The 18908-nt window shown below is 38.4% G+C and overlaps 1 protein-coding gene and 1 non-coding gene across 2 annotated transcripts in view; both read right to left on the bottom strand.

Annotated features, from left to right (window-relative positions):
- The window catches only part of KIF21A (kinesin family member 21A), a 186146-nt gene that overhangs the window by 144354 nt on the left and 22884 nt on the right, over nucleotides 1–18908 (bottom strand).
- On the bottom strand, nucleotides 3831–3937 carry LOC112446895 (U6 spliceosomal RNA). The gene has a single exon (XR_003034973.1). It is a non-coding gene; the product is annotated as a U6 spliceosomal RNA (small nuclear RNA).

Below are 18908 nucleotides of genomic sequence, written 5' to 3'. Positions count from 1 at the left end.
GGATAGTTGAGTCAAATAGCAGCTCTATTTTTCATCTTTTTTTATATTTTTCATCTTTTTTCAATTTTTTTCATATAAAAATGTATTTTTCACCATTTAAGCAACCTCCATACTGTTCTCCATAGTGGCTGTACCACCAACCATGTAAGAAGGTTCCCTTTTCTCCATAGACTATCCAGGATTTGTTGTTTATAGATTCTGATGATGGCCATTCTGACAGGTGTGAGGTGATACCTCATTGTAGCTTTGATTTACACTTCTCTAATGACTAGTGATGCTGAGTATCTTTGCATGTGTTTTTTGGCCATCTGTGTGTCTCCTTTGGAGCAATGTCTATTTAGGTCTTCTGTCCATTTTATGATTGGATTAAATTTTATATACAGAAAGAGCTGCCTGAGCTCTTTGTGTATTTTTGAGATTAATCCTTTGTCAGTTGCTTTGTTTGCAAATATCATCTCCCTTTCTGAGGTTTGTCTTTTTGTTTTGTTTATGATTTCCTTTGCTGTGCAAAAGCTTTTAAGTTTAATAGGGTCCTGTTTTTTTTTTTTTTTTTTTTGAAGGAGGGGGTTATTCTCATTACTCTAGGATCAAAAAAGATCTTGCTGCAATTTGTGTCAAAGCCTGTTCTGCCTATGTTTTCCTCTAAGAGTTTTACAGTGTCCACCTTTACATTTAGGTTTTTAATCCATTTTGACTTTATTTTCATGTAGATGTTATTGAGTGTTTAAATTTCATTCTTTTACATAAAGCTGTCCAGTTTCCCAGCACCACTAATTGAAGAGGATATCTTTACTCAGTTGTATATTCTAGACTCCTTTGTCATAGATTAGGTGACCATAGGTGCATAGGTTTATCTCCGGGATTTCTGTATTGTACCACTGATCTATATTTCTGTTTTCGTGACAGAACCATATTGGATTGATTACGGTAACCCTGTAGTATACTCTGAACTGAGGGAGCCTGATTTTTCCAGCTCTGTTTTTTTCCCCCTCAAGATTGCTCTTGATATTCAAGGTCTTTTGTGTTTCCACACTAACTAATTTTTTTTTTTTTTTTTTTGTAGTTCTGTGAAAAATTCCATTGATCATTTCATAGGGATTACCTTACTGTCATTTACACAATATCGATTCTTCTACTCCAAGAACATGGTAGATCTATCTCTTTGTGTTATCTTTCATTTCTTTCAGCATAATTTTATAGTTTTCTGTGTACTGGTCTTTCATCTCCTTAAGTGGATTTATTCCTAGGTATGTAATTTTTATTGTTGCAATGGTAAAAGGGATTATTTCCTTAATTTCACTTTCACTAATTGATCTTTCATTGTTAGTATAATGAATGCAAGAGATTTCTGTGTTTTAATTTTGTATCCTGTGACTTTACTAAACTCCTTGATTAGCTTTAGTAGTTTTCTTGGTGGCATCTTTAGGATTTTCTATGCGTAGTTTCATGGCACTCTGCAAACAGTGACAGTTTTACTTCTTTGCCAACCTGTATTCCTTTTATTTCTTTATCTTTGCTTGTCATGGCTAGGACTTCCAAAACTATATTGAATAATAGTGATGAGAGTAACCTCCTTTGCCTTGTTCTTGATTTTACAGGAACTACTTTCAGTTTTTCACCACTGAGATTAGTGTTTGCTATAGGTTTGTCACATGTGGCTTTTATTATGTTGAGATAGGTTCCCTCAGTGTCCACCTTCTGTAGAGTTCTTACCATAAACTGGTGTTGAATTTTGTCCAGAGTTTTTCCTGCATTTATGGAGATAATCATATGGTTTTTATTCTTCAGTCTGTTGATGTGTTATAAGCCTGGTGTGCTGCAGTCTACGGGGTCACAAACAGTTGAACATGACTGAACAACAACAATCACACTGACTAGTTGGCAGATACTGATCGTTGCATCCCTGGGATAAATCCTATTTGATCATGGTGTACGATCCTTTTAATGCGTTGTTAGATTCTGTTTAGCAATATTTTGTTGAGAATTTTAACATCTATGTTCATTAATGATACTGGCCTGAAATTTTCTTTTTTTGTGTTTTCATTGTGTGTTTTGGTATCAGGGTGATGATGGCCTTCTAGAATGAGCGGGAGTGTTCTTTTCTCTAAAGTTTTTTGGAAGAGTTTCAAAAGGGTAAGTGTTAACTCTTCTCTAAATGTTTCACCTGTGAAGGCGTCTGGTTCTTAACCTTTGTTCATTGGAAGACTTTGATCACACTGCTTGTAATTTGTCTATTCATATTTTCTATTTCTGATTCAGTCTTGGAATGTTGTACTTTTCTATGAATTAGATCATTTATCATAGGTTGTCCAATTTATTGGCATATAGTTACTGATAGTAGTCTTTTATGATCCTTTGTATGTCTATGGTGTTAGTTGTAACTTCTGTTTGATTTCTAATTTTAGTAACTTGATTCCTCTCCCTTTTTTTCTTGATGAGTCTGGCTGAAGGCTTATCAACTGTGTTTATCTTCTCAAAAAAACAGCTTTTAGTTGCACTGGTGTTCACAATTATTTTCTTCATCTCTATTTCATTTATTTCTGCTATGATCATTATAATTATTTTTCATCTGCCAACTTTGGGTTTGTTTGTTTGTTTGTTTTTAATTTTATTTTATTTTTAAACTTTACATAAGTGTATTAGTTTTGCCAAACATCAAAATGAATCCACCACAAGTATACATGTGTTCCCCATCCTGAACCCTCCTCCCTCCTCCCTCCCCATACCATCCCTCTGGGTCGTCCCAGTGCACCAGCCCCAAGCATCCAGTATAGTGCATCGAACCTGGACTGGCATCTCGCTTCATACATGATATTTTACATGTTTCAATGCCATTCTCCCAAATCTTCCCACCCTCTTCCTCTCCCTCAGAGTCCATAAGACTGTTCTATACATCAGTGTCTCTTTTGCTGTCTCGTACACAGGGTTATTGTTACCATCTTTCTAAATTCCATATATATGCGTTAGTATACTGTATTGGTGTTTTTCCTTCTGGCTTACTTCACTCTGTATAATAGGCTCCAGTTTCATCCACCTCATTAGAACTGATTCAAATGTATTCTTTTTAATGGCTGAGTAATACTCCATTGTGTATATGTACCACTGCTTTCTTATCCATTCATCTGCTGATGGACATCTAGGTTGCTTCCATGTCCTGGCTATTATAAACAGTGCTGCAATGAACTTTGGGGTACACGTGTCTCTTTCCCTTCTGGTTTCCTCAGTGTGTACGCCCAGCAGTGGGATTGCTGGATCATAAGGCAGTTCTATTTCCAGTTTTTTAAGGAATCTCCACACTGTTCTCCATAGTGGCTGTACTAGTTTGCATTCCCACCAACAGTGTAGGAGGGTTCCCTTTTCTCCACACCCTCTCCAACATTTATTATTTGTAGACTTTTGGATCGCAGCCACTCTGACTGGTGTGAAATGGTACCTCATAGTGGTTTTGATTTGCATTTCTCTGATAATGAGTGATGTTGAGCATCTTTTCATGTGTTTGTTAGCCATCTGTATGTCTTCTTTGGAGAAATGTCTATTTAGTTCTTTGGCCCATTTTTTGATTGGGTCATTTATTTTTCTGGAGTTGAGCTGTAGGAGTTGCTTGTATATTTTTGAGATTAGTTGTTTGTCAGTTGCTTCATTTGCTATTATTTTCTCCCATTCTGAAGGCTGTCTTTTCACCTTGCTAATAGTTTCCTTTGATGTGCAGAAGCCTTTAAGGTTAATTAGGTCCCATTTGTTTATTTTTGCTTTTATTTCCAATATTCTGGGAGGTGGGTCATAGAGGATCCTGCTGTGATGTATGTCAGAGAGTGTTTTGCCTATGTTCAAAAAATATGGAACGCTTCACGAATTTGCGTGTCATCCTTGCGCAGGGGCCATGCTAATCTTCTCTGTATCATTCCAATTTTAGTATATGTGCTGCTGAAGCGAGCACCAACTTTGGGTTTTGTTTGTTCTTCTTTCTCTACTTGCTTTAGGAGTAAGGTTAGGTTGTCTATATGTGATTTTTCTTGTTTCTTGAGGTAAGATTGTATTGCTATAAATGTCACATTTAGAAATGCTTTTGCTGCCTTTTGTAAGTTTTGGAGTGTCATGTTTTCACTCTCCTTTGTTTCTAAGTATTTTTTAATTTCCTCTTTGATTTCTTCAGTTATTTCTTATTTAGAAATTTATTTATTTCTTATTTAGCATATTGTTTAGCCTCCAAGTATTTGTGCTTTTTTACACTTTCTTCCCCAGTAATTGATTCTAATCTCATAGTACTGTGGTCAGAAGAGATGCTTGAAATGATTTCAGTTTTCCTAAATTTACTGAGGCTTTATTTGTGACCCAAAACGTGATCTATTCTAGAGACTGTTCCACATGTACTTCAGAAGAAAGTGTGTTATGCTGCTTTCCAATGGAATTTCCTATAAATACCAATTAGGTCTACCTGTTCTAATGTGTGTAATTTAAAGCTTCTTTCTTCTTATTTTCTCTCTGGATGTTGGTGTAAGTGGAGTACCCCACTATTATTAAAGTACCCCACTATTATTGTGTTACTGTGAATTCCCTTTCTATGGCTGTTAGCATTTGCCTTATGTATTGAGGTGTTCCTATGTAGGGTGCATAAATATTTACCATTGCTATATATTCTTCTTGGATTGATCCCTTAATCATTATGTAGTGGCCTACCTTGTCCCCTTCTACCAATCTTTACTTTAAAGACTATTCTGACTGATATCAGTACTGCCACTCCATCATTCTTTTCATTTCCATTTACATGGAATATCTTTTGCCAACCACTCACTTTCAGTCTGTAGGTGTCCCTGGGTCTGAACTGGGTCTCTCATAGACTATATATATATATGCTGGGAGCCAGCACAGGAGATCCCACCCATGACAAGGTCATGCAGAAGAGACCTTACAGGCAAGGCGGATCAGGACTCGAGGGACTCCCTGGACATGCTCGAGCATCGACCCCGAAACCAAAGTCTGTCTGTCTACTGTTTACTATATTATGCCTTTCACCAACTCTTCTGACATTAACAGGGGGCTATCTCCGACCACCTTCCTCTGAAGAAAATCAACTTAGGCTTCTAATTAATAAGTCTCCTGGGCTTGAAAGGAGCTTTCAATTCTAACCCCTCTGTTAGCATTTTAGCTTGCTTGGCAGGTTTATCCATACTCTTGCAACTAATGCATATGATTGTTCACAACACCCCAAGCATAACCTTTGAGCGATAAAAAAGCTTTATTAGAATAATATTGCATTGTTGAGCCAATGTTTGCTACCAAGTTTCCTTATCCCTTATCCAATGTGCGCTTGGGAGTGCATTAGTTAATATAGTTGGAATGTGAGAAAAAAAGCAGTAGCCTTGGCACTAGCAACATAAGACCCTTGAGTTAATAAGTTCTTTCTTTGTTGTAACTCACTGCACCTTTGCTCCATAAGAATGTAACTTTATTCAATACTTTCTGAGGGAGACACAGATTAGAAAAATAAAGAAGAAACACTTTAAGGGAAAACAAGTTTTCTGGTTAACCAACCTTTATCAGAAAAAGGTCATAAAATGTTAATAGGCCTCCGGGCCAGAAGATAATGTACTTAACACAAAGAGCCTTGTAAATGGAAAGGTATGCAAAAAACATCCTGGTCCTGATGAAGATCAAACTGATGTAATGTTGAGCTGACTCCGCATGACTCTGTATCTTTCACTTCTGGAAATGTGTAACTTAGGGTATAAAAGCTCCTTTTGAAAATAAAGCTGCAGACCCGGGTTCATCAGAGCTTGGTCTCCCCGTGTCATTCTTTCTCTCTCTCTTTTTCTCTCTCTCTCGCTGACGCTGTCATCCTGAGGGATTCCCTGGATCCTGCCAGGGCTGGACCCCGGTACATATATATATATATATATTTGGGTCTTGTTTTTGTATCCATTCAGCCAGTACAGGTCTTTTAGTTAAAGTATTTAATCAATTTACATTTAAAGTAATTATTGATATGTATGTTCCTATTTTGTTGCTGTTTTTTAGTTGATAAGTTATGTCCAACTCTTTGCAATCCCATAGACTGCAGCATGTCAGGCTCTTTTTGTGCTCCACTGTCTCACAAAGTTTGCTCAAATTCATATACATTGAGTTGATAATACTATCTAACCATCTCATCCTCTGCCTTCCACTTTTCCTTTTTGCATCCATCTTTCCCAACATCAGAATCGCTTTCAATGAGTAAGCTCTTTGCATCAGGTAGCCAAAGTACTGGAGCTTCAGCAACAGTCCTTCCAGTGAACATTCAGGGTTGATTTCCTTTAGGATTGACTAGTTTGATCTCCTTACAGCCCAGGGGATTCAAAAGAGTCTTCCCAAACACAACTCAAAAGCATCAGTTATTAGGAACTTAGTCTTCCTTATGGTCCGACTGTCATATCCACACATGACAACTGGAAAAACCATAGCTTTAATCATATGAACCTTTGTCAGCAAAGTGATGTCTCTGCTTACTAATACTCTGTCTAGGTTTGTCATAGCTTTCCTTCCAAGGAGCAAGTGTCTTTTAATTTCGTGGCTGCAGTCACCATCCAGTGATTTTGAAGCCCAAGAAAATAAAATCTGTCACCGCTTCCATCTTTTCCCCTTCTGTTTGAATGCTGAGTATTAAGCCAGCTTTTTCACTCTCCTCTTTCACCCTCATCAAGAGGCTCTTTAGTTCCTCTTCAGATTCTGCCATTAGAGTGGTATCATCTGCATATCTGAAGTTGATGGTATTTCTCACAGCAATCTTGATTCCAGCTTGTGAGACATCCAGCCCAGCATTTCACATGATATACTATGCTTAGAAGTTAAATAAGAACAGTGAACATATACACCCTTGTCCTACTTCTTTCCCAATTTTGAATCAGTCAGCTGTTCCACATCTGATTCTGAATGTTGCTTCTTAACTCACATACAGGTTTCTCAGGAGATAGTCAAGGTGGTCTTGTATTCCCCTCTCTACGGATTTTCCACAATTTGTTATGATCGACAAGTCAAAGACTTTAGTCATGAAGCAGATGTTTTTTCCTGGAACTCTCTTGCTTTATCTATGATTGAACAAATGCTGGCAATTTGATCTCTGGTTCCTCTGCCTCTTTGAAACCCAGCTTGTGCATCTGGAAGTTCTTGGTTCATGTACTGCTGAAACTAGCTTGAAGGATTTTGAGCATAACCTTGCTAGCATGTGAAATCAGCACCACTGTATGGCAATTTGAACATTTCTTAGCATTGCTCTTGTTTGAGTTTGGAATGAAAACTGACCTTTTCCAGTCCTGTGGCCACTGAGGAGTTTTTCCATTTGCTGAAATACTGAATGCTGCACTTTAACACCATAAACTCAGGATTTTAAATAGCTCAGCTGGAATTTGTCACCTCTACTAGCTTTGTTCACAGTAATGCTTCCTAAGTCCCACTTGACTCCACATTCCAAGATGTCTGGATCTAGGTGAGTGATCATATCACTGTGGTTATCTCGGTCATTAAGACCTTTTTTGAATATTCTTCTGTGTATTCTTGACATCTCTTCTGCTTCTATTAAGTCCTTACCATTTCTGTCCTTCATCATGCCTGACCTTACACGAAATTTTGCCTTGATATCTCCAATTTTCTTGACAAGCTCTCTAGATTTTCCCATTCTATTGTTTTCCTCTACTTCAATGCACTGTTCATTATAGAAAGCCTTCTTATCTCTCTTTATTATTCTCTGAAACTGTGTAGTTGAGTACATCTTTCCATTTGTTTCTTGCCTTTTATTGGTTTTCTTTTCTCAGCTATTTGTAAAGCTCCTCAGACAACCACTTTGCCTTTTTGCATTTTTCTTTGGGATGGTTTTGGTCACTGCCTTCTCCACAATTTTACAATCTTCCTTCCATAGTTCTTCAGGCATTCTGTCTACCAGATCTAATCCCTTGAATCTATTCTTCAGCTCCACTCCATAATTATAAAATATTTGATTAAGTCATACCTGAATGGTCTAGTGGTTTTCCCCTACTTTCTTCATTATAAGCCTGAGTTTTGCAATAAGGAGCTCATGATCTGAGCCACAGTCACCTCCCTATCTTGTTTTTTTGCTTACTGTATAGAGCTTCTCCATCTTGGCGACAAAAAAATATAATCAATCTGACTTTGGTATTGATCATCTGGTGATGTCAATGTGTAGTCATCTTATGTGTTGTTGGAAGAGGATGTTTTCTATGATCAGTGTGTTCTCTTGACAAAACTGTTAGCTTTTTCCCTGCTTCATTTTGTACTCCAAGGCCAAATTTGCCTGTTATTCCAGGGATATCTTGAGTTCTTACTTTTGCATCCCAATCTTCTATGATGAAAAGGACATCTTTTTTTTCGTGTTAGTTCTAGAATGTCTTGTTGTCTTCATCAAGCCAGTCAACTTCAGCTTCTACGGCATCAGTGGTTGGGACACAGACTTGGATTACTGTGGTGTTGAATGGTTTGCCTTGGAAACGAACCAAAATAATTCTGTTGTTTTTGAAGTTGCACCCCCATACTGCATTTCAGACTCTTTATTGACTATAAGGACTATTCCATTTCTTCTAAGAGATTCTTGCCCATGGTAGTAGGTGTAATGTTAATCTGAATTAAATTAGATGAACATTAATTCCAATCCATTTAGGTTTACTAATTCCTAAGATGTCAACGTTCAATCTTGTCACCCTCTGCTTGACCATGTCCAATTTACCTTGATTCAGGGAACAACATTACAGATTCCTATGCAATACTGTTCTTACAGCACTGGACTTTACTTTCAAGACCAGACACATCCACAACTGAGTGTCATTTCCACTTTGGCCTAGCTGCTTCATTATTTCTGGACCTATTAGTAATTGCCCTCCACTATTCAAGGCAATGGCACCCCACTCCAGTACTCTTGCCTGGAAAATCCCATGGGCGGAGGAGCCTGGTAGGCTGCAGTCCATGGGGTCGCTAAGGGTTGGACATGACTGAGTGACTTCACTTTCACTTTTCACTTTCATGCATTGGGGAAGGAAATGGCAACCCACTCCAGTGTTCTTGCCTGGAGAATCCCAGAGATGGCAGAGCCTGGTGGGCTGCCGTCTATGGGGTCATAGAGAGTCTGACATGACTGAAGTGACTTAGCAGCATTCCCCAGTAACATAGTGAACCCCTTCAAACCAGGGGCCTCATCCTCTAGTGTCTTATCTTTTTGCCTTTTCATACTGTTCATGGGGGTCTCCAGGCAAGAATACTGGAGTGGTTTGCCACTTCCCCCTCCAGTGGACCATGTTTTGTCAGAACTCTTCTCTATGACCCATCCATCTTGGGTGGCCTTGCAGAGAATAGCTTATAGCTTCACTGAATTATGTAAGCCCCTTCACCAGGACAAGGCTGTGGTCCATGAAGGGGGTGTTCCAGTTACCATTTTATTAATTGTTTCTGATTTGTTTTTGTAGGTCATTTTTTTCTCTTGTGTTTCTTGCCTAGATAAGTCCTTTTAGCATTTCTTGCAAAGCTTGTCTGATGGTGCTGAATTCTTTAAGCTTTTTTATGTATGTAAGACTTTTAACTTTTCTGTCAAATCTAAATGCTGGTAAAGTAATCTTAGTTGTAGGTTTTCCCCTTTCATCATTTTAAATATATCCTGCCACTCCCTTCCAGCCTGCAGTTTCTGCTGAAAGATAGTTGATAACCCTATGGGGATTCCCCTCTATCTTATCTGTTGCTTTTTGATTGATGCTTTTAATATTTTTTCTTTGTATTTAATCTTGATAGTTTGATTAATATGTGTCTTGGCATGTTTCTCCTTGGCTTTATCCCCTATGGGGCTCTCTGCACATCTTGGATTTGACTCTTTTTTTTTTTCCATGTTAAGGAAGTTTTCAACTACAATCTCTTCAAATATTTTCTCAGACCCTTCTCTTTCTCTTCTTCTGGGACTCCTATAATCAATGTTTAATGTTATCCCAGAGGTTTTTAAGACTGTCTTGAATTCTTTTCTTTATTCTCTTCTGAGCAGTTTTTCTGCACAAATTCTAGCTTCTGGCTCACTTATCCATTCTTCTGCCCATTATTCTGCAATTTTTTCTTTCTAGTGTATTTTAAATTTCAGTTATTGTATTGTTCATCACTGTTTGTCATCATCTTTAGTTCTTCTAGGTCATTGCTAAACATTTCTTGTATTTCCTCCATTCTATTTCCAAGCTTTTGAATCATCTTTACTATCATTACTCTGAATTCTTTTTCAGGTATATTACCTATTTCCTCTTCATTTATTTGGTCTTGAGAATTTTTACCTTGCTTGTTCATCTGCAATATATTTCTTTGTCTTCCTGTTTTGTCTAACTTTCAGTCTTGAGGTCTTCCTTCTACAGGTTGCAGGGTCATAGTTCCACTTGCTTCTGGTGTCTTCCCCAGGTGGGTGTGGTTGGTCCAATGACTTGGGTAAGCATCCTCAAGGGAGAGATTGGTGCCTGCATCCTGGTGCATTGAGCTATTTCTTTTCCTTTTGATGGAGAGGCAATGTCAACAGGTGTGTTTTGGGGTGTCTGTGATCTTAGAACAGCATGGCTTTGTGTTCCTATCTTTCTTGGTATTTTGTGTGGGATGTTCAGCACTGGAGCCTACAGCCAGTTGGGTGGAGCCAAGTCTTGGAGCTGAGATCAAACTCTGGGAGAACTCTTGCCAATTAATATTCCCTAGGGCTGGAAATTCTTTGGCATTCCAGAATTCTGCACTGAGAGCTCACACAGCACAGGTTCAGGCCTACCCTGGCCTCATAACCAAAACCCAATAAGCCACATGGCTCTGCAAAAAAAGGGAGAGGAAAAGAAAAGATAAAAGAAGATGGGGAGGAAAAACATAGGAAGAATGGAAACAGACAAAATCTAAGACAAATAACAAAGACAAAAACAAGCAAAAAACAACAATGAAAACCAACCAAATGAGCAAACAAAAGCCCAGACAAATGGTAAAAGACCAAAGAAAACCAAATAAAAGAAGCACATGCACAGACAAAATAAGAAACAAAAACAGAGAAAACAAAAACACAGGAGAATAACTGCACAAATAAAAGAATCCCAAGACCAAAAAAAAAAAAAAAAAAAAATTAACAAAACCAAAAAACAAAAGCAGAATGCAAACTGAAGGATAAAGCAAACAAAACACACAAAATGATTTTTAAAATTTTTAAAAGATTTAAAAAAAAGAACAAATAAAAGAAAGGGGAAAGGGTAAGAACACAGAAGAGAGAAAAACAAGGGAAAAACACAGAACCAAAAATTAATGTAGAAATAGAAATACAAAAAATAAAAAATATATTAAAATTTTTAAATGAAAACACAAAAGATAAAAATAAAAAATAACAAGAGAAAGACAACAAACAAAAACAAAACAAAAAATAGTAATAATTATATTTTCCTAAGGTCTCAGCTGCCAGTATCCTTTTCTCCATTGTGAGTCACCTCCACCTCCCCAGGATGCTCTCTAAAACTTCTAGGCAGTTCTCTGGTTCCTCTGTGTTCACTGTGGTGGGTAGCTCAGACTCTGACCTGGCCTAATACCCATGGGTACTAGACCCCCAAGTCTACCACTGCTATAGCTATGCCGGTTTCATTTGTGAGAACACTGATTGTCCATTCAGATATTCCATAGATGCAGGGCTTACCAAGCCAATTGCAGGGATTTAATCAGTGGTTTGTGTAGCTGCACAGAAATATTTTTGTTTTTCTTCCTTAGTCACCCCACCCTGGGTCTCAGTTGTGATTTTAGCAACACCTCTGTATGTAGGCCACCCACAGGAGCCTCCTCCCAAGGCTACCCTGGAGCATTTGTACTTTATCTCTCCCCTGTAAGGACAGGGTACAAATGTGGCACAACTGCCTGCATCACAAGGACCTGGTGATGACAGGTGTGTAGGAAAGCCACAGGCCACAAGCACAAGAGATCCAGAACTAATGGGAGCCTTTCCTAGTGCCTGGGAGCAGGAGTGAGGTCAGCACTTGCTGGGGCTTTTCTTAGCACCTGGAAGGGCAGGTGTCCAATGAGTGGGGAGAAAGAGTCTACAATGAGTGCTCCATCCCTGTGTGTCAACAGTAGCACCTTGCTTCTGTGGCAGTCTGGATTTCCTTCACAAGCATTCCTGGTTGCAGATTTCCTCCCTCCCATCCCCTCTGGCTATCTCCTCACACCCAACAGTAGTCTTCTTCCCAGGTTTACTCTTCAATCCCCATATTACAGCTCTAAGCCTCCATGTACACTGGCAGACACATGTCCCAATCTGGGACATGCAGGGCTGTAGCACAGACCATCTGTACAAGTCTCACTCTGTTCTGTCTGCCACAGACCAGCTGTTTCACACTCCCCTGACAGCCTCAGATGCTCCGCTTCTGTCCCAACCAATCCTCTGCTGGTGAGAAGGCTTCCCTAGATGCAGGAACCTCTCCTCTGCTTCAACTTTCATGATGGTCAGAGCATCATGGAAGGAAGGTCTGCTCTTCAGAATGGTCATATCATAATGGTCCACATTATTAATCAAAACACCAATGTAATCATACAGGCATTACATAATTTAAACAGGACACAGATCCCATCTCATTTCCTCTCCTCTTTTCCTTCTTTCTTTCATCCTACTCAGATATGTGGGGATCTTTCTTGTCCTTTCCAGTGTCCAACATCTTCTGCTAGTGTTCAGTTGGTGTTCTGTGAGAACTGTTTCATCTGTAAATGTATTCTTGATGCATTTGTGGAAAGAGATGAAGTCCATGACTTCCTACTCCTCCACCATCTTGGTTAACCTCCTCAGCTGGTCATTTTTTATCTTATAAAGGGAAACTGCAGTGATGGTTCTTCATATTACTTCGCAAATGCAGTGAACAAGGAAAAGATATTGCTTGCTTCATCTTGTCACCTGTTTGGTTCTGGAAAGGCTACAGCCAACAAAATAATTCTTAATAACCCTAGATTTGATGGTCAGAGCATCATGGAAGGAAGGTCTGCTCTTCAGAATGCTTATATCATACTGGTCTACATCATTAATCAAAACACCACTGAAATCATACAGGCATTACATAATTTAAAACCTGAACACTAGGTTGGTGCCAAAGGGATGGAAAAAAAATGGTATAGATATAAGACAATGAAAACAACACATCTAAACATGAATATGGAATGACAAGGGTTCTACCACCTTGATTACACTGGTGGGAATTCAATTAGGTGCCCCTTCTGTGCAATGCCTAATTCTATCATTTGAATGAGCTAAGTGTAACTAGACAGAATAGCATCCAGAAAAACTGGCTTTGTAAGGTCTAATATATATCTGGATAAAGATGATCAGTAATAGTTTTGAGGACCACCTCGTTAGTAATTCTAGGAATAACATACATACATGAAGTGACACATTCAGTAATGAGAGGCATAGCATATAATGTTGATCAATCTCCTCCAACAGTGCAATTGACTCTTCTTCTCTTAACTTAGATATCTGATACATAAAAACAATATAAGGTTTCCTGGGGATATTCTATTAAGTTCATTGTCTATTGACCCTATCTTATTATAATACCTGACCTGAACAAATAAACATGAGGGCATTTGGAAATACTGGAAAACTACAAAAGCAACAAAAATTATGAACCATAGCCATTTAATTCTTCAATGGCTTCAACCAAAGCCAATGTTCTTCAATGACTGGTGAATATTTACAAGTATTTACAGTAGCATCAGTAAGAATTAACAAGTAATAAGTAAAAGAAAGGCCTGGTTCTAAAATAAGAACTAACTGCTTAGTATCTATGATGATGATGCTTCATAATTATATTTTAATAAAGCACTTTGAGTACTTTAGGAAATAAAGTACTGAGGAATCACCAGGAATCACCAAAAATTTAGCAATAATATGGTACAAACAGTGGAACTAAGGACACATTCAACTGGCTTAATTGCCCTTAATACTTTTCAAAGAGTTACTATGTATCAGAAACTATACTTAGAATCTATTTGTTACTTTATTTGCTATTTGCTCAACTACCTTTTTAAATTGTGATTATTTTCTCCTCTATTTAGAGAAAAGATACATTATCTACCTTGTATGTGGAATCAGTGCAATGAATGGATTCATATGAGTAAATAGAATAGTATTTGTTAACTGAATCAATTAATTACAAAACAAATTAATGAAAAGGAAAAGAAAGAAAAGGAATGGTAAGATATGGTAATAGTAATGATATGGAACATATAGAATGGTATGGTATATAGTATGCTATGGTATGGTACAGTATGGTATCTTACAGTATGGTATAGTATGGTGTGGTTGTTGTTGTTCAGTCACTCAGTCATGTCTGCTTCTTTGTGACCCATGGAATGCAGCACCCCCAGCTTGCTTGCCCTTCAGCTCCCAGAGTTTGCTAAAACTGATGTCCATTGAGTCGATGATGCCATCCACCCATCTCATCCTCTGCACCCCCCTTCTCCTCCTGCCCTAAATCTCAGAATCAGGGTCTTTTCCAATGAGTTGGCTCTTTGCATCCAGTGGCCAAAGTATTGGAACTTCAGCTTCAGCATCAGTCCTTTCAATAAATATTCAGGGTTGATTCCCTTTAGGACTGACTGGTTTGATCTCCTTGCAGTTCAAAGGACTCTCAAGTGTCTTCTCCAGCACCACAGTTCGAAAGCATCAATTCTTCAGTGTTTATCCTTCTTTATGGTCCAACTCTCACATCTGTACAAAACCATAGCTTTCATGATACAGACCTTTGTTGGCAAAGTGATGTCTCTGCTTTTTAATACACTGTCTAGGTTTGCCATGGAGAAAGCAATGGCACCCCACTCTGGTACTCTTGCCTAGAAAATCCCATGGACAGAGGAGCCTGGTAGGCTGCAGTCCATGAGGTCGCAAAGAGTCGGACACGACTGAGCAACTTCACTTTGACTTTTCACTTTCATGCATTGGGGAAGGAAATGGCAACCCACTCCAGTATTCTTGCCTGGAGAATCCCAGGGACAGGGGAGCCTGGTGGGCTGCCGTCTATGGGGTCGCACAGAGTCGGACACGACTGAAGTGACTTAGCAGCAGCAGCAGCAGCAGGTTTGTCATAGTTTTTCTTCTAAGGAGCAAGTGTCTTTTAACTTCATGGCTGCAGTCACCATCAGCTGACTTTAGACTTTAGAGCCCAAGAAAATAAAATCTGTCATTGTTTCCATTGCTTCCCCATCTTTTTGCCATGAAGTGATGGGATGGGATGCCATAATCTTAGTTTTTTAAATGGTGAGTTTTAAACCAACTTTTTCACTCTCCTCTTTCACCTTCATCAAGAGGCTCTTTAGTTCCTCTTCACTTTATGCCATTAGGATGGTGTCATCTGCATATCTGAGGTTATTGATATTTCTCCCGGCAATCTTGATTTCAGCTTGTGATTCATCCAGCCCGGTATTTCACACATTATGGTAATGATAAGGTAATCCAATGGTATGGTACAGCATGATATGGTAATTGGAAGGTACGGTATGATATGATGATGGTATGAAATGTCTTGGAGATGGTATAATATTGGGATAGGATGGTAATGGCTCTATTCTGAAAGTCCCACATCCATGGATAATCTGTTGACAAGTTCCTAGAGTAGTATATAGTAGTAGGAATGTTTTGGAAACTGACTCATCAATTTTAAAGCAGACAGAATCTTGGAGGAAATCTAGTCTAACTTTCATTTTAAATATAAGACCAAGAGAAAATACGTGATTTACCTAATGTAACAAAAAAATATGTGTTTTGCCCAATGTAACTCATCTAGTTACTAGGGGAAGCAGGGTTGAGCCCTAGGTCTTCTAACTTTGATTCCTGTAGTATAAACAGCTTCTCTTTTTTACCACTCTCTTGGGAGCTGAGTGGAGCTCCTTTGTGAAGGAGACATACTGACGAGCAATACTTACTATGATATACTCCACTAATTCATATAATAAAATGCTAGTAGTTATAACAAAGAATGGAATTTTTCTTGTTGTCTCATAATTTCAACTACAAGCCTCAAGAAAAATTTCTAGACATATCCCTACAGCATTTAGGAAGAGTTGACCAAACCAGCCCAGCAACTATCAGTCCTAACCTCTTATCTTCAGATTATTTAAGATAAGCTTCAAGATCCATGGTGGAGATACTTTGAAGAGAATTCACAGATATAGAGAACACTGTTTTCTCTTTTTGTTTCCAAAATATAGTAAGGCAAATTTTTCTCCTCTATCAAAACAAGTGAGTGAGTGATCCAAGGTTTTCTTTACTTACAGAGCTATTAGAAGGGGACTGTTGCATTTTACTTCTTCAGAATGCAGAGTATCCCATCTAAAATGCCCATATCATAAAGTTCAGGCCCATCTCAGAGTGTCCAGGAGCACTCAGAGAGGAGGGGGGAAAGAATTCCTGGGAAAATCGAATGTATGTTCTTTGGAATCTAGGTACTGTTATAGATAGATACCTGGAAAAGTATGAAGATAGGAGGTCAAAAAAAATTGGAGGGTAGCAATTGAACATGCAAGTTGCACATCTGCTATTTAACAAGTCACAGATACATGATATTTTTCATTGTTCAAGTGGACAAAAATAAAAGCAGCCAAACAATAAGCCATTTCACAGGAATTCTGCCAAGGAAAGTTGACTATCACCAAGGCAAACGGACATTCAGTGTAACAGGCTATAGGTGTATGAGGAGGATAGAAGGGAAAAGGAGATAGAGCATCCCTCAAAAGGTCAAGCAGAGGTTGCAACACTCATTACAGATGTAGCAAGGAGGTTGTCCTCAAGGGATTGCTCTACAAAGAACCCAAGAGCATAATGGTCAGTTAGTAAAAGCCAGGAAAAAAAAAAAAAAAAAACACTACAAAGAGCACTGAGAAGAGAAGTACAAAGAATATGAAGTTTAAAAAAAACCTGTTCTTCTTCATTAAATGTCTCCCCAGTCCCTCTTGGAAGGCCCAGAAGAGGCAGAGAGAGGCAAAGGAAGGAAAAATGGAAGAGTAAATTGAGGCAAAGAAGGTGAACAAAGGGAGTGCCCCTTTCCAACTATAGGGAAATAAGCACTCAGGTCTGAGATGGATGAAAACAGAACAGTGAATTGGATATTTTTGGTTTATATTGGGCAGTACTTTAATTCCTGAAAATGAGACCATTCCTATAACTGAAAATAAACGTAAAAGTAATGGGATCTAATAATAAGGAGATTGGAAAGAAAAAATGTAACAAAGTTTTTAGAGGTAATCCTGACATTCATCCTTGAAAGGCAAGTTTTGAGTGAAGCATAAAAAGCAAAGTTTCCTAGCTATAAGCTACCAAATTTAGCCCACTCAACAAACCAGTTATATGGGCCTTAAGAATCAGATTTGAGAATATCAAATATCACTTAATGACCTAGGAAAATACTCAGGAAATTTAAAACTGTGAAAAAAAAAAAAAAAAAGATGAAAAACTATATATGCAATAAGATATAATTGTATTATTTTATATAAATGAGACTATATTTAAAAAAATATGGGTTTCTCTGGTGGCTCAGATGGTAAAGGTGGCTCCCTGTAATGCAGGAGAGCTGAGTTGGATGCCCAAGTTGGGAAGATTCCTTAGAGGAGGGCATGGCAACACACTCCAGTATTCTTGCCTGGAGAATCCAATGAACAGAGGAACTTGGTGGGCTGCAGTCCATGCAGTTGCAAAGAATTGGACACAACTAAGTGACTAAGCACAGCACATATTAAAATATAATAAGTGGACATTTGTTCTTATTGGATAGTGAAATTCTTATAAATTTTCTAAAATGGACAGAAAATACTTTTTATAATCAGAAAAAATACACTATTAAAAATGCTTGCAAGTAACTTTGTGGAAAAATGTGAAAATTTTTACTATTACAATCAAAATCAACTTCTATCTTCTTTTCAGTGCCATTAGTACTGTTCTGAATCTTGCAGCCAAAAGCAGTTGCTTTAATAATATCAGATGATGAGAAATACAACAATGCTTGGATTTCAGGGCCAGGAAGATAAACTGGTCCATATTATGTTCATCCAAGATTGTCAAATGAGCTCTCTACAAGACAATAACGTGGCAGACCACTGCTACCAGAATATAATCAATTGCCCTTCTACCTCCTCTCAGTGGTGTCACCAACTAACTCAAAATTTTCTTTTTTCTTTTTTTAAATTTTATTTTATTTTTAAACTTTACATAATTGTATTAGTTTTGCCAAATACCAAAATGAATCCGCCACAGGCCTCACTTTCTACCAGCCCCCAGGAACACCAGCCATCTAAGATCTTCAAATTGTTCTTTGGTCCAAAATATAGAAAAAGCTCATCAAACCCCTGTTCACCAAACTAGCCATCAGAAGTCCAAGCTTTCCAAATCATCCTTCAGTATAAAAATCCTCATTCAATACTACCTTGCATAGCTTCTAATTTGGTCCCACCCTCTATCCTTCACTTCCTTTCTAAATGGTGTGTGTTAGAAATTACAATCCATCAGCAACAGTATAGACCAGTCATTAAGCCTGGAACAAGGGCTTCCCTGATAGCTCAGCTGGTAAAGAATCTGCCTGCAATGCAGAGATCCCGGTTCAATTCCTGAGTCAGGAAGACCCGCTGGAGAAGGGATAGGCTACCTACTCCAGTATTCTTGGGCTTCCCTTGGGGCTCAGCTGGTAAAGAATCTGCCTGGGTTTGATCCCTGGGTTGGGAAGATCCTCTGGAGAAGAGAAAGGCTACGCACTTCTGTATTCTGGCCTGGAGAATTCCATGGACTGTATAGTCCACAGGGTCGCAGAGTTGGACACCACTAAGTGACTTTCACTGTCACTTTCACTTCATTTTCATTGGCTGAAACAAGTTCACCAGCCCTGTCACTTACAGCTATGTGACCGCAGGCAAATTGCTTAAATTCT

The sequence above is a fragment of the Bos taurus genome, chromosome 5 (genome assembly GCF_002263795.3).
Source record: "Bos taurus isolate L1 Dominette 01449 registration number 42190680 breed Hereford chromosome 5, ARS-UCD2.0, whole genome shotgun sequence".
Lineage (NCBI taxonomy): Eukaryota > Metazoa > Chordata > Mammalia > Artiodactyla > Bovidae > Bos > Bos taurus.
Note: the sequence above shows the minus strand (reverse complement) of the source record. Positions and strands in the feature narration are given on the sequence as shown.